Source organism: Leucoraja erinacea, chromosome 15, assembly GCF_028641065.1.
Source record: "Leucoraja erinacea ecotype New England chromosome 15, Leri_hhj_1, whole genome shotgun sequence".
Taxonomy (NCBI): Eukaryota; Metazoa; Chordata; class Chondrichthyes; order Rajiformes; family Rajidae; genus Leucoraja; species Leucoraja erinaceus.
In genome coordinates, this window is record NC_073391.1 from 9,605,676 (window position 1) to 9,619,251 (window position 13,576).

Consider the following 13,576-nt stretch of genomic DNA (forward strand, 5'->3'; position numbering starts at 1 on the left):
AACCGATAGGTAGCTGTATGTCAGACAAGGGGAGCTGTGACTGCCAATTAGGAGGGGTATTATTTTTTTTAAACCAACCTGGCTAGCTTCAAGGGGCCCTAAAGCAGAACACTGTACATGATGACATTATTGAATACGTATCTGATCTTGAATCACACTAGATATTTTAGTTATCCATGTGACTTAATCCTATGGGTGTGGCAGCAAATGCAATAGTCTACCAGTGATCAACAATAAATTTAACTTCTTGGCAAAAAACACATGAACATTAGTACCACAGTTCAGACTTAATATACCAGCAAATGAATAGCTCACTATTCAACAATAAATTTAACTTCTTTAATTTAGAAAAAAGATGTTCTTCAGCATTTTGCCAAGTATAATCAGATCAAATTAGACACAGAGAAAGAGAATATTCATAAGAGTCACAAAGAATTGTTCAACGGATTGGATTTTAATCAGACCTCAAGTTGGAGAGAGAGGTGTTTTCATTCACTTTCCACTGTTGTCAGTGATTTATATTAATTTCTATTTGTTCTTTAAAGGTAGTGGTGGTGAATAGTTGCAAACCTTCTGGTGAGTGTACTTTCACAGTATTGTGTGCTAAGGAGTTCAATGAATTATACACCACTGGCGATCAACAATAATAGTTTGAGTTTAGGATGATATTTGACCTAGATGGAAACCTGCAGGTGATGACTTTCCCATACAATTTTCATCCTCGGTGACGGATGCCATGGGTTTAGAAAGTACTTTCAGAATAGTTAAAACATTCATAAGTTATAGGAGCAGAATCAGGCCATTTGGCCCATCATGTTTACTCCACCATTCAATCATGGCTGGTCTATCTTTCCCTCTCAACCCCATTCTCATGCCTTCTCTCCGTAACCCCGGACACCCATACTAATCAAGAATTTGTCAATCTCTAGGCAAGTAATTGCAGAGTATTTTGTATGTGGCATGCACCTCTGCCACAGTGTGATGATGATGATGGAAGGAAGGAATGTTTTGAACATTAGACAGGGTCTCAATCAACCAGACTGCTTTCACTAAGATGCTGCTAACCTCCTTAAATGTTGCTAGTTCTGCACTCATCTGGACAAATGGAAAATATGCCATTGCACCTCAGACTTATACCTTTTAGATAATGGAAAGGCTCTGAGGTGTCAGGAGGTAAGACACATGTAATAATAATGTTACTTTCTATCTACCATTCTATGTCCAAATGTTGTCCAAATTCTGGCACATATTTTGTTTTCTAAAGCATCTCAAGTCAAATTGAGAATCTTGTAATGTGCATCTTGATAACTCAACACTGATTAATGCGGCCAGAGTCTTACCTTAATATAACAGGCCATGAGTTGGGCATTACATGCTGCTAATTATGGTGTCTTGGTGCTTTGTGTGTTGATGAGACCAGTGGACAGTGATTCAGAATGACCAAACAATGCTCATGGTCTGTGGGGACCTGCCAGCCATCAGCTTCTTCCCTTCTTCCTGATAAACGGACTTAGCCCCCTGCCAAATTATCGCGCACCAATCACCAACCTGGACACACTGCAGCAGCTGTCGATCGGAACGCCTGTTGATGTTTAGTAGAGAGTAGAGTGTTTAATTTAATTTGTTCATGATATATGTATTTTTATTTCTATTTACTTGTTATTATTTGTACTGCACACTGAATGGACACTGGTTGAGCAACGTTTTTTTGTTTCCTCTGGGTATGTGAGTACTCAGGAAATAACAATAAAGATATACTGATATACTGACCAATAGTGATGGCAGTGATCAGCTGGCGCCCTTTGCCTTACTCCAGGACCAGCAGGAGATGAGGAATAATGTCATTTTGCTAACCCGTATGAGTTAATTCCCTTTGCATTACTTTAAAGCTTTTACTTAATTATTGCTGTTTGCCACATCTAATTAACATTCAGTTTTTTAAAAGAATTTAAAAACAAACTTTTGTTTTTTTTAATTTATATGAATAGTTTTTTAAATGCATCTGATATCAAAGGTCATCAAGGCATTTGTCGGGCAGTGCCTCAGTAATTTGCCACGCCATGTTGATCAACTTCTGCATCAGGAAGCTAGGGACATGTGGATGCACGCACCTGCACTAGGCTAGAACAAGCAATGGGAAGGGCATAGAGGTGAGTGTGGACAGCAAGCCAAATCAACAGCAATTAACACACTGTACATTTGGAAGGGGGGGAAGTTGTGGGCTAGAAAGTGGAACTAAATAGATAGAGAGCATTTATACAGAGAAGGAGCTTCTGACAGCTCTACAGATATATTTTTTTTACCACCATTGTATTATTTCTCAAAATGAAAAATAATTCACAGCAACTTTTCAAAATACATTCTGTGTCTATTATTGAATTATATCACATCTTTACTTTTTTTAATGTGATGCCAGGTATACCACAGAGTGTCTGGAACATCCAGAAATTCATGGTGCTCCACAAATTCTATCCATCTGTGTCCCAATACAGAACCTGAGTGATATGAATATATATATACAGTACCAATATTGGTGACAGATAAAACCAATTGCTTGCTTTTGACTCTTTTTATTTCTTACTGGTTGATCTTTAATCTAAAATGTCTATTTTAAAACATACAGTGAGTATGTGGAACAAAACAATTTTCACATGATTGGTTTCAATTTAATATAGGGCATAGTAGTTGCCACTCTATTAGCGACCACCATGATACGGCCGTTTGGGTTATGGGAATTTGCCCTTTCAGAATTCACAAATCTCGACCTAGATATTTGGGATATAGAATAGAATACACTTTGATGCAGAAGGTGGTTGGAATCTGGAGGGCATTGCCTTGTGGATGGTGGAGGCAACTGGAGGAGAGAGGGTGAACGCATCTGAACAAATGTTAGGCAAAGGACAGTATGATGACTAATGTTTGTCCAGTGATATTAATTAGTCTTGATTAATTGATTTCTCTTGAAGATATTAAAGAGTTCACTGATAAATAGAAAATAATGGAACTTGTATAAATGTATTTTCAGAGACTTGTGTTAACATGTTACAAAAGGAAATAGTTGCAAAATAAGGCGTGTGGGAGACGTGTTTCATTCTTGTTTCAATCAGTGAATGATTGATCTTCCACTCTTTATTGGCAATGTTTTGTTTGTTAAGCAAGAACAAATAATGTTGTGCTATTGAAAGAAATGTCGCCGCAGGATCTGACTGGGATTATAAAGCAAATGCATTGTTTTGTCTTTGCAGGTTATCGGGGGTGGCCCCTGTTCCCTTCTGACTAGAACATGAGGAAGCAGAGCGGGAAGAGAGTCAGGTGATTGAGGAGATGACAGAGATAGCGGGGTGAGAAAATAGAGAGCATATGAATATGATCCAAATGTGTCATTTCATGACATCCCACAACACCTCTTGCAGACTGGAGCTGTGAGTGCTGAACAGATTAAGTTGGAGTGATATGTGTCTAGTGGAGATGCACCATCACTGGAGGGCAGCAATATGGTGTGCGGTGCAGGGGAAGGTGCATGAGGCACACTGGACACTGGATCTGTTTTGCCACAGAGGACCCAGATGAGGTTCATAATCACAGTACTTTCATGACAAAACTAATGTGGTTGGATAACAAGCTGGTGAATGAATTATCAAACCTGTCCGATCGAATACAGGAGATGGGATGGAACATGAACATGGAAGATTCTTTCTTCATCTCCTCACAGGAGGTTGTGTGGGAGCCAGGATGAGACCATGACTTCCACCCAAGAGGTCGTGCACATTCCTTGCAAGGGCTTGGCTACAATTGTGCCACACACAGACAATTGGTTTCAGAGACAGCTGCGAAGAGGGACAGAGAGCAGCCACACACCACCTCTTTCCTTCTGCATGGTTCCACCCTAATACAGCTGCAGTTCTGATCTCTGCCATAAGGGAGTACTTCTGAGATCCTGAGGAAGTGTTATGCCAGCGGGGATCAGTTTGATGTCCTCGTTGAGACAGATAACACCCATGAACAGGGAGCAGTGTTGTGCCACATTTCACCTTAGCTCTCTTCTGTGCGAGCTGTAGTGTGCTCCTTCCAAATCAAGCATGTCCCCATTGTGAATGTAATTCTACTCAGGTTGTGTAGTGGGCATTACATCGGGGGCTCGGCATCCATCAGTTGGGTTATCAGAAGGTCTACAGGTTAAGAGGATAATTGTGCAATCTGGGTGCCAGTAGATTGTTGCAGCATTGTCTATGTAGTCTCTTGAGAGGTCATTGTATACAGCAGGCACATTTTGCAGGCAACACACTCACTCATCAGTCATCCCAGACCAATGTGTAGCTCAACCATAGGCAACAATCTGAAGTTAACTTATTTGAGGCAAAGGCCTCTCTTAGGTCATCCAGGACATCTATGGGATTCCAAAGTGAAAAAGCAACTTTCCAGAAGCCAGACTACAATCACACAGTGGACATTGTAACATTGTACTAGGACACTGAAAATCACCTATAAAATTGTCATTTGGGAAAGGGGCAAGTGTGGGTAACAGTAGAGACAAATGCTATGGTTTTCCTTTTTGATATCTCTATACAATAAATGATTCGCAAGATCTTAGCACCATATGAAAGTATTCTCATTTAGGGCGGATAACAAACAACAGAGCTGGTGAAGTAGCAACTGTTGCATTATTTACATGGAATTAATATGGAGCAGTTGTCTTCAGGTGATCAGGCTCTCTCATAGATGAACTGAGGCCCAGGCCAATTTCAATTTTAGAGGCCCCCAAACCAAGATCAAACAGAGGCCCCTCAATTTTAGAGACCCCAGATCAAGATCCCTTTGTAGCAGGCAGGCATGAGGCCCATGCCCATCATGCCCCCCCCCCCCCCCCCCCCCCCCCCCCCTGTGATAGGGCTTGCAGGTGATGCACTGGCACCAAACTATGATCTGAATGGGTCCTGTTCTGTGCAAGATCAGCAAATTCAATCCATAATTTGAAATACATAGACTGGTGAAAATTCAGGATTGTGAGACAGGATAGTCATAAGTAAGGAAGGAACCAAACAAAAATGCAACCTGTTCTACTCATGAAGGTTTAAAACAATATTTTTTATTTAAAAAGTTACAATAATATATGTATTTTACAAATGGATAGAAAGATCTGCTAATATACATGAATCACAATACAAAAATATGTGTAAAATTTGTAGCTGATCAACATATAGTGCTTACTTTGGGACAGCAAATTACTGTTTTAGTACAGAAACAAAATAATAAATATCTAAGATATGAGTATACAGAGAATACCTTACTGAGCACATGAATTGGAGACCAATGGCCTAATGGCCACAAGTGGCACTATCTTCATAAGTCATATTTCTGAATAATGTTACAATATAAATATGTACAAGAAGTCAAGATTTTCTGATTCATTACACATATTCACAGCATGATTTCCTGAGTCTAAACTAAATCCATTCATCATGCAAATAAAATTAGTGCTGAAACATAACAATATTTTAATGTTGACATCATTAAAGTGTTGGACTTAATTGGTTTTCAAATACCCAAACTAATAAGTGTTACATTTGCCTCGCTTTGCTACACCACAGCAAAAGCTTTATTAAAAATGCACCTCTTTAAAAGTTCTTGATTTTTTTTGTTAACAAGCCAGGTAAGGCACTCTGGAGTTCTCTGAAGGCTTCATAATACTGGGTATATTTCCTTATTTTGAATGAACTTTTAATCGCTTAATCCATATAACAAACAAATGTTTAGTGGAAAACATTTAGTGGGTATCATTTAATAGAGTCATAGAATGATACAGTGTGGAAACAGGCCCTTCGACTCAACTTGCCCATACAGACCAACATGTCCCAGCTCCACTAGTCCCACCTACCCATGTTTGGTCCATATCCCTCCAAACCTGTCCTATCCATGTACCTGTCTAACTGTTTCTTAAAAGTTGGGATAGTCCCTGCCTTAACTACCTCATCTGGCAGCTTGTCCCATACACCCACTACCCTTTGTGTGAAAACATTTCCCCACAGATTCCTATTAAATCTTTTCCCCTTCACCATAAACCTATGTCCTCTGGTCCTCTGGTCCTCGATTCAACTACTCTGGGCAAGAAGCACTGTGCATCTACCCGATCTATTCCTCCCATGATTTTATACACCTCTGTATGATCTCCCCCCATCCTCCTATGTTTCAATAGTTTGAAACTTGGATCAATATTTAAATGGAGTTTAGTTTAGACAATTCAAATGGTGAAAACAAAACTCAATAAAATGACAGACAATTCTTTACAAAGTGTATTAAAAGTGAATTCCACTACACTTTTTTTTTTGTACACAATACATTTTGCTTTTGTACAGAGAAATAATTAAAAAAAACTCAAATCTGTCTATCACTGAAAACCATCTCATGCTCTATTGGTTTCTCCTGTACATTTGTTGTCGAAACTTTCCTATTGTGAACAGCTATCATTTTTGTTGCATAAGTGACTACTCTGACAAACTGCCACACACATATATACAACATGCATAAGCATGGCCTGATAAAACCTTTTCACCAAGTCAGCTTGTCACTGATTTATCCACAGTGGTTTGTTTACATAATCCAAATGTCATCCAATTTTATTGGCGACACAGAATGCCTTGATCAACTGTGTGGTTTCAGAGGAGTGGTCTTCCTTTGCCATTTCCTTTCTGTGGTCTCGTTTTAAGTCAAGGCATTTGAACAAAATGGCTGCTTATAATTTCTGAATTTAATAGCCAAACGCTCTCTTTCATTACATTGGTTTCTTCCAACACACAACCATATATTTTTAGACATTTGTAAACAACTGACAAAAGAGGTGAAATCTTTTTGACATCATAAATTATGACATTATTTAGTATATAAAAATGTTTCAATAATATGCATCTTTTCTGTGAATCGTATGAGAATGTACTGATTTTCTTCTTTTTGTTTTTAATAGTGATCTTTCAATTTACAATTAATGGTAATTTGTGGCTTCTTTGCAATGATTAAATATAAAAACTAGAATATTTCTGATATTCATCGGGAAGAATGCACGTATCTTTGTTGGCAGATCAGTTCATGCATGTATTGGACCCTGGTGTAGCAAAGGCATATCAAGGGAAATAACAGTAATTTGAAGTAAGCAGGGAAATTGTATGGAATGTAAGGGGTCAGTACGGCTTGCGAAATAATGGCCTGGATCTTGCCCCTCTGCATTCTACTAATAATAGAGTTGATTCATACAGTTTTTGTGTGTCTTCAGAAATAAGGCTGAAAACAGCGATATATTCTGTTCCCGCTGAAAAAGAGTAACAAATAACATAATGTTTATCCATTTTTTAAGACAAAAACGTAAACTAAAACGATCATTTAAAATACATACAAGCAAGTATTAAATATCAATTAACAGTTTGATTATTGCAAACATATTCACTTTCAGAAATTATTGTATATGTTGAGATCACCCTTCAATCTTCTGAAGTAATTTCTCTTCATATAACTACTCTTGCCCCCCTGCTCCACCACCACGATCAAAGGAATCAATGATGATGAACCTTCGCTGCACTTTTGGCAACAATATACTTCCCAAAACAGGGAGGTTAGACCCGTAAACAATACCCCAGATGACTGCAATAGTGCGACCTCCTGCACCCATGCAGAACTCACTGACTTCATTAACTTTATTACCAATTTCCATCCTACACTCAAATTCACTTGGACCATCTCTGACATCTCCCTACAGTTTAAAATACTAGTTCAGCAACAATAACTCAGATGCAGCCTTAAGCCTTTCCCACTGTATGAGGTAATTCAAGAGTTCTCCCGAGTTTTCCCCTGATTCGAACTCTGAGAATGCCTGTAGCGGGTCCGTAGGAGTTCGTAGATGTCTCGTAGCTGCTCGTACGAGTAAAAAGTAACAATTTTTTTCATCACAAGTATTTTTTTACTTGTGGACATTTTTCAGTGTTGAAAAAACCCACGAATTTACCGGATTTCCCGAGTACCTGCCGTTACTCGTACGAGCCGCAACAGGACATTCACGCACTCCTACGGACCCGCTATGGACGTTCTCCGAGTTCGAATCAGGGGAAAACTCGGGAGAACTCTTGATTTACCTCGTACAGTGGGACAGGAAGGGCCCTGTGTAACTGAAGCAAGTGGTCTCTACTTTTGTTCACACCTCTCCTGCAATAAAAACAAATGCAACTTTTGTTTCCTTAATTTTTTATTTCATCTGCAAGATATTTGTTGAGAGGTGATATATAATAAGCACCACTGTGTGTAGCCCTTCATCAACACTTCTGAAACTTCGGTAAGATATTATTATCTAAAAAGACCTATATTTAGGGCAATGAACAAAAAAAACATGGCTGCTGAAAATGTGAAACAAAAATGCCAGATAAACTTAGCGGCGTCTGTGGAAAGAGAAACAGAGATATGTTTTAGGCCAAAAAACACTTACTGTTTTTGTTTCCCCAGATGCTACTTGACATGATGAGTAGTTCCAGCAGTTTCTGCCCGTATTGAAGGGAAATTCATCCTGAAATAAGAAGGAACTCATAGGTAAACTTTGTTTAACTTACACATACACATTGTTCTGTCCTCAAATAGATCAATGTTTGGTGTGGAGAAATGCCATTACCACTACCAGTAAGCTGCCCTGTCATCTCTGGTTGTTCAACTTTCATGCCCTATGGGAGCGACTCTTGCATCCGACCTTGAAGGCATGAGTTGTTAGTCCCCTCCTCCCCCCCAGACCTCCCCCTACTGCCGTTATCCAGCTTTGTCCAGCTTACACATACACGTTGCTCTTATCCTCGAAGAAATCCTGGTGCCATCGCAACAACCTGGAGCTCAATGCTCTTAAGACAGTGGAATTGATTGTAGACTTTAGGAGAGCTTCCTCTCCCCTCACCCCACTCACCTTCAACAACACCACAGTCACATCTGTGGAGTCCTTTAAGTTCCTTGGAAGCATCATTTCCAAGGACCTTAAATGGGAGGCCACCATCTACTCCACAGGAGCCTGTCCTCACCTTCTCCATCATGGTCTGGTTTGGCTCAGCCACCAAGAACGACATCCAGGAGGCTGCAGCCGAGAAGGTTATTGGCTGCAACCTTCCCTCCATTGACGAACTGTACACTGCAAGGGCCAGGAAGCGAGCGGGTAAGATCATTTCTGACCCCTCACAACCTGGCCACAAACTCTTTGAAGCGCTTCCCTCTGGAAGGCAACTCCGGACTGTGAAAGCCGCCACAGTCAGACATAAAAACAGACATAAAATATGAGCAGTAATTCTACTCAATTACCAATAGTCTGTAGCCTGCTTTTGCTCTGGTATTTTATTTAATTCACATGTTTAAACTATAATTTTTATTCTTAATGTTTTATGTTTTATTCTTAATTGTTTACTGTATGTCGTGTTGTTACTTGCGAGCAGAGCACCAAGGCAAATTCCTTGTATGTGTACATACTTGGCCAATAAACTTATTCATTCATTCATTCAAGAAGGGTCTCGACCCGAAACATCATCCATTCCTTCTCTCCAGGGATGCTGCCTGTCCCGCTGAGTTACTCCAGCATCTTGTTTCTATCTACTATCCCAATGGGTCCTGCCAGGATCGATATGGAGAGGATGCTTCCTCGTGTTGAAGAATCCAGAACTAGCGGCCAATGGTTCAAAATAAGGTTTCAACCACTGACATCAGGGAAGATTGACTTTTAATTCTCCCTCTCAAAGGACAGTGAGTCTTTTGAATTCTCTTCCTCAAAGGGTGATAGAAGCAGAGGTGCTGAATATTGTTAAGTTAGAGGAAGATAGATTCTTGATAAGGAAAGGAATGAAAGGTTACTGCTGGAAGATAGGATTGCAGAGTTGAGGTTGTTCAGGCCACCCATGATCTTATCAATGACTCTGCAGATGTGAGGGGCTAAGTTTAGTTTAGAGATACAGAGCAGAAACATGCCCTTCGGCCCACCATGGCCACACTGACCAGCGTTCCCTGCACAATAACACTATCCTACACACTCTAGGGACAATTTTACATTCAAACCAAACCAATTAACCAAGAAACCTGTACGTCTTTGGAGTGTGGGAGGAAACCAAAGATCTCGGAGAAAATTCATGCAAATCACGGGGAGAACGTACAAACTCCGTACAGACAGCACCCGTAGTCGGGATCAAACCCCGGTCTCTGGCACTGTAGTTGCTGTAAGGCAGCAACTCTAGTGCTGTGCCACTGTGCCGCTGGCAAATCCCTGTGTCCAATCCCTGCTCTACATCTGTATGTTTGTCTGTTCATATCACCTGAAATGCATGTTCTAAAATAACAGTGTATATAAAATGGAAATGCATTAAAAGAGCTGAATGCTGGTATTATCTGCCCCGATCAATGCTGGTCTCCCTTAAAGTGAGTCAGCAGCAAAATTCATACGTGGATCAAATTTCCTTCTAATGTGTAAAGGGGCTGTTCCACTGCAGCGACCTAATTGGCGAGTTTAGAAGAGTTTAGGAAAGTTTGAAAAAGTACCATGTTGAAGACCTCCTTCGACTATGTTGAAGATCTCCTTCGACTACGTTGAAGACTAGCTTCGGGAAAATTGGACACCGAATAGTGGAGAGTGAAGACGACCTCTTTCGATCTCGATGGTTGGGTTCAATGGTTCAGAAGGTTCAAATGGTTGGGTATTAATGGTGGAGTAGCAAGATGGATTCAACAGTGGCTGAATGGGAGATGCCAGAGAGTAATGGTGGATGGTTGTTTGTCAGGTTGGAGGCCAGTGACGAGTGGGGTGCCACAGGGAACTGTGTTGGGTCCACTGTTGTTTGTCATGTACATCAATGATCTGGATGATGGTGTGGTAAATTGGATTAGTAAGTATGCAGATGATACTAAGATGGGTGGGGTTGCGGGTAATGAAGTAGAGTTTCAAAGTCTACAGAGAGATTTATGCCAGTTGGAAGAGTGGGCTGAAAGATGGCAGATGGAGTTTAATGCTGATAAGTGTGAGGTGCTACATCTTTGCAGGACAAATCAAAATAGGACGTACATGGTAAATGGTAGGGAATTGAAGAATGTAGGTGAACAGAGGGATCTGGGAATAACTGCACAGTTCCCTGAAAGTGGAATCTCATGTAGATAGGGTGGTAAAGAAAGCTTTTGGTGTGCTGGCCTTTATAAATCAGAGCATTGAGTATAGAAGTTGGGATGTAATGTTAAAATTGTACAAGGCATTGGTGAGGCCAATTCTGGAGTATGGTGTACAATTTTGGTCGCCTAATTATAGGAAGGATGTCAACAAAATAGAGAGAGTACAGAGGAGATTTACTAGAATGTTGCCTGGGTTTCAGCAACTAAGTTACAGATTGAACAAGAAAGGTTGAACAAGTTAGGGCTTTATTCTTTGGAGCGCAGAAGGTTAAGGGGGGACTTGATAGAGGTTTTTAAAATGATGAGAGGGATAGACAGAGTTGACGTGGGAAAAGCTTTTCCCACTGAGAGTAGGGAAGATTCAAACAAGGGGACATGACATGAGAATTAAGGGACTGAAGTTTAGGGGTAACATGAGGGGAAACTTCTTTACTCAGAGAGGGGTAGCTGTGTGGAATGAGCTTCCAGTGAAGGTGGTGGAGGCAGGTTCGTTTTTATCATTTAAAAATAAATTGGATAGTTATATGGATGGGAAGGGAATGGAGGGTTATGGTCTGAGCGCAGGTATATGGGACTAGGGGAGATTATGTGTTCGGCACGGACTAGAAGGGTCGATATGGCCTGTTTCCATGCTGTAATTGTTATATGGTTATATGATCTCCTTCAACCTCCCTTCGACTATGTTGAAGACTATCTACAACTACCTTCGACTATCTTTGATTACCTTCGACTACCCTCGATTACCTACGAATAACATGCTGACCTACTACAACCTATTTCGACTAAACCCACGAGTAAAATAAATATAGATTTTTTTCCATGGCGACCTTTTTTTACTCTTGAAATAATAGTATCATGACAATCAGTTCAGTATCTATTTCATATTTTTCAGCATGTTGAAAAATACGTCGCGACATAGCTGGGGACTACTCTTGAGCATGGAGAGTTACAAAGACCTCCTAGGACCTTGTGTCGACCATGTTGCAAGTATGAGTCGATGACAAACTCGTCAGAACTCGCGGATTAGGTTTCCGCAGCCCCTTAAGAAGGAACAGCAGATCCTGGTTTTAACCAAAGATAGGCACAAAAAGCTAGAGTAACTCAGCGGGTCAGACAGCATCTCTGGAGAGAAGGAATGGGTGACGTTTGAAGAAGGGTCTCGACCCAAAATGTCACCCATTCCTTCTCTCCAGAGATGCTGCCTGTCCCGCTGAGTTACTCCAGCATTTTGTGTCTAAATTTCCATCTAATCTTCGCTCACCAGTAGCAAGATCTACTACATCTGTAGATCAAGTCTACATTAGCCAGAGATAGGTGTCATACCAAGTCTGTTAAACAGATTGGAATTCACTTAGTAGATGGAGTAACAAAAAACAACTGGTGAAGCTGTATGAACTCTTCAAGGGAGCTAGATAACAGTTCATTCCGTAATTCATGAATTTAAGAGCAGAGCTCAAAAAAGCTATTTATAGATTAAACATATGAAATAGATACTGAACTGATTGTCATGATACTATTATCTCAAGTCTTCTAACCAAAATTATGGCTCCATACCTCTGAATATGGCCACTCTTAACTATGACAATGTAAAATCATTGGTTCATATATGTTTTTCTTTATAACAAAAAAATAAATTGCTTTGATTTTCCACTCGCGGAATCTGGCGTAACATGATTGGAGAATAATTGCAGCACAGAGAACACAGAAATGGGAAATTCTGGCCAAATGTGTTTCTTTAAAATTGAGATCTGATTTCGACATAACTTTCATCTTCCTCCAGAAGATTTTATCCGTAAATTTTGGAATCACATCAATATATAAACTCGAGATGAGTTCCGTTTGTTCAAATCAGTACCAAACTATATTTGCACCAGTGTAGGTTTGGTCTGGAATCTAAAGCAGCAACCTGGCCAGTTTCCTTGAGGCAATTGTCCAGAATATTCCTGTTAAAAATTCTGCCACATGGATTAGTTGAACGCAACCCTCAGGACCACACATACCTATTTCAAGCACATCAAAGTATGTTAGGTTAGACCTGATAAAAGTATATAAGACTTTGAGTGGCAAAGGCAGGGAAGATAGTCAGAATCTTTTTTTCCCAGGGTGGGATTTTTCAAAGACAAGATTGCATAGCTTTAAACTGAAAGGCATAAAGGTTAAAGATGTGCAGAAAAAACCCCAATTTACACAGAGAATGGCGGGTGCCTGGAATACGTTGCCAGAGGTGGTGATGGAAGCAGAAATGATAGTGGCATTTATGAGGCATTTTGATGGGCTAATGGATATACAAGGAATGGAGGGATATTGGTCACTTACTGACAGAGATTAGTTTAACCTGGCATTGTGTTCGGCAGGGACATTGTGGGCCACAGATACTGTTCCTGTGGTATACGGTTCTGTGTCCTAATAATGTATATCATTA

General features: G+C 40.2%; 1 protein-coding gene across 1 annotated transcript in view; it reads right to left on the minus strand.

The window, feature by feature from the left end:
- Positions 1-5,069: 5,069 nt before the first annotated feature.
- Positions 5,070-13,576, minus strand: part of jakmip3 (Janus kinase and microtubule interacting protein 3) — a 240,099-nt gene continuing 231,592 nt past the window's right edge. Inside the window, exons 24-25 of the mRNA XM_055646660.1 lie at positions 8,465-8,542; positions 5,070-7,300 (exon numbers count right to left, since the gene is read on the minus strand). The gene's annotated coding sequence lies outside the window, so the exon portion shown is untranslated. The remainder of the gene's footprint in view (positions 7,301-8,464; positions 8,543-13,576) is intronic.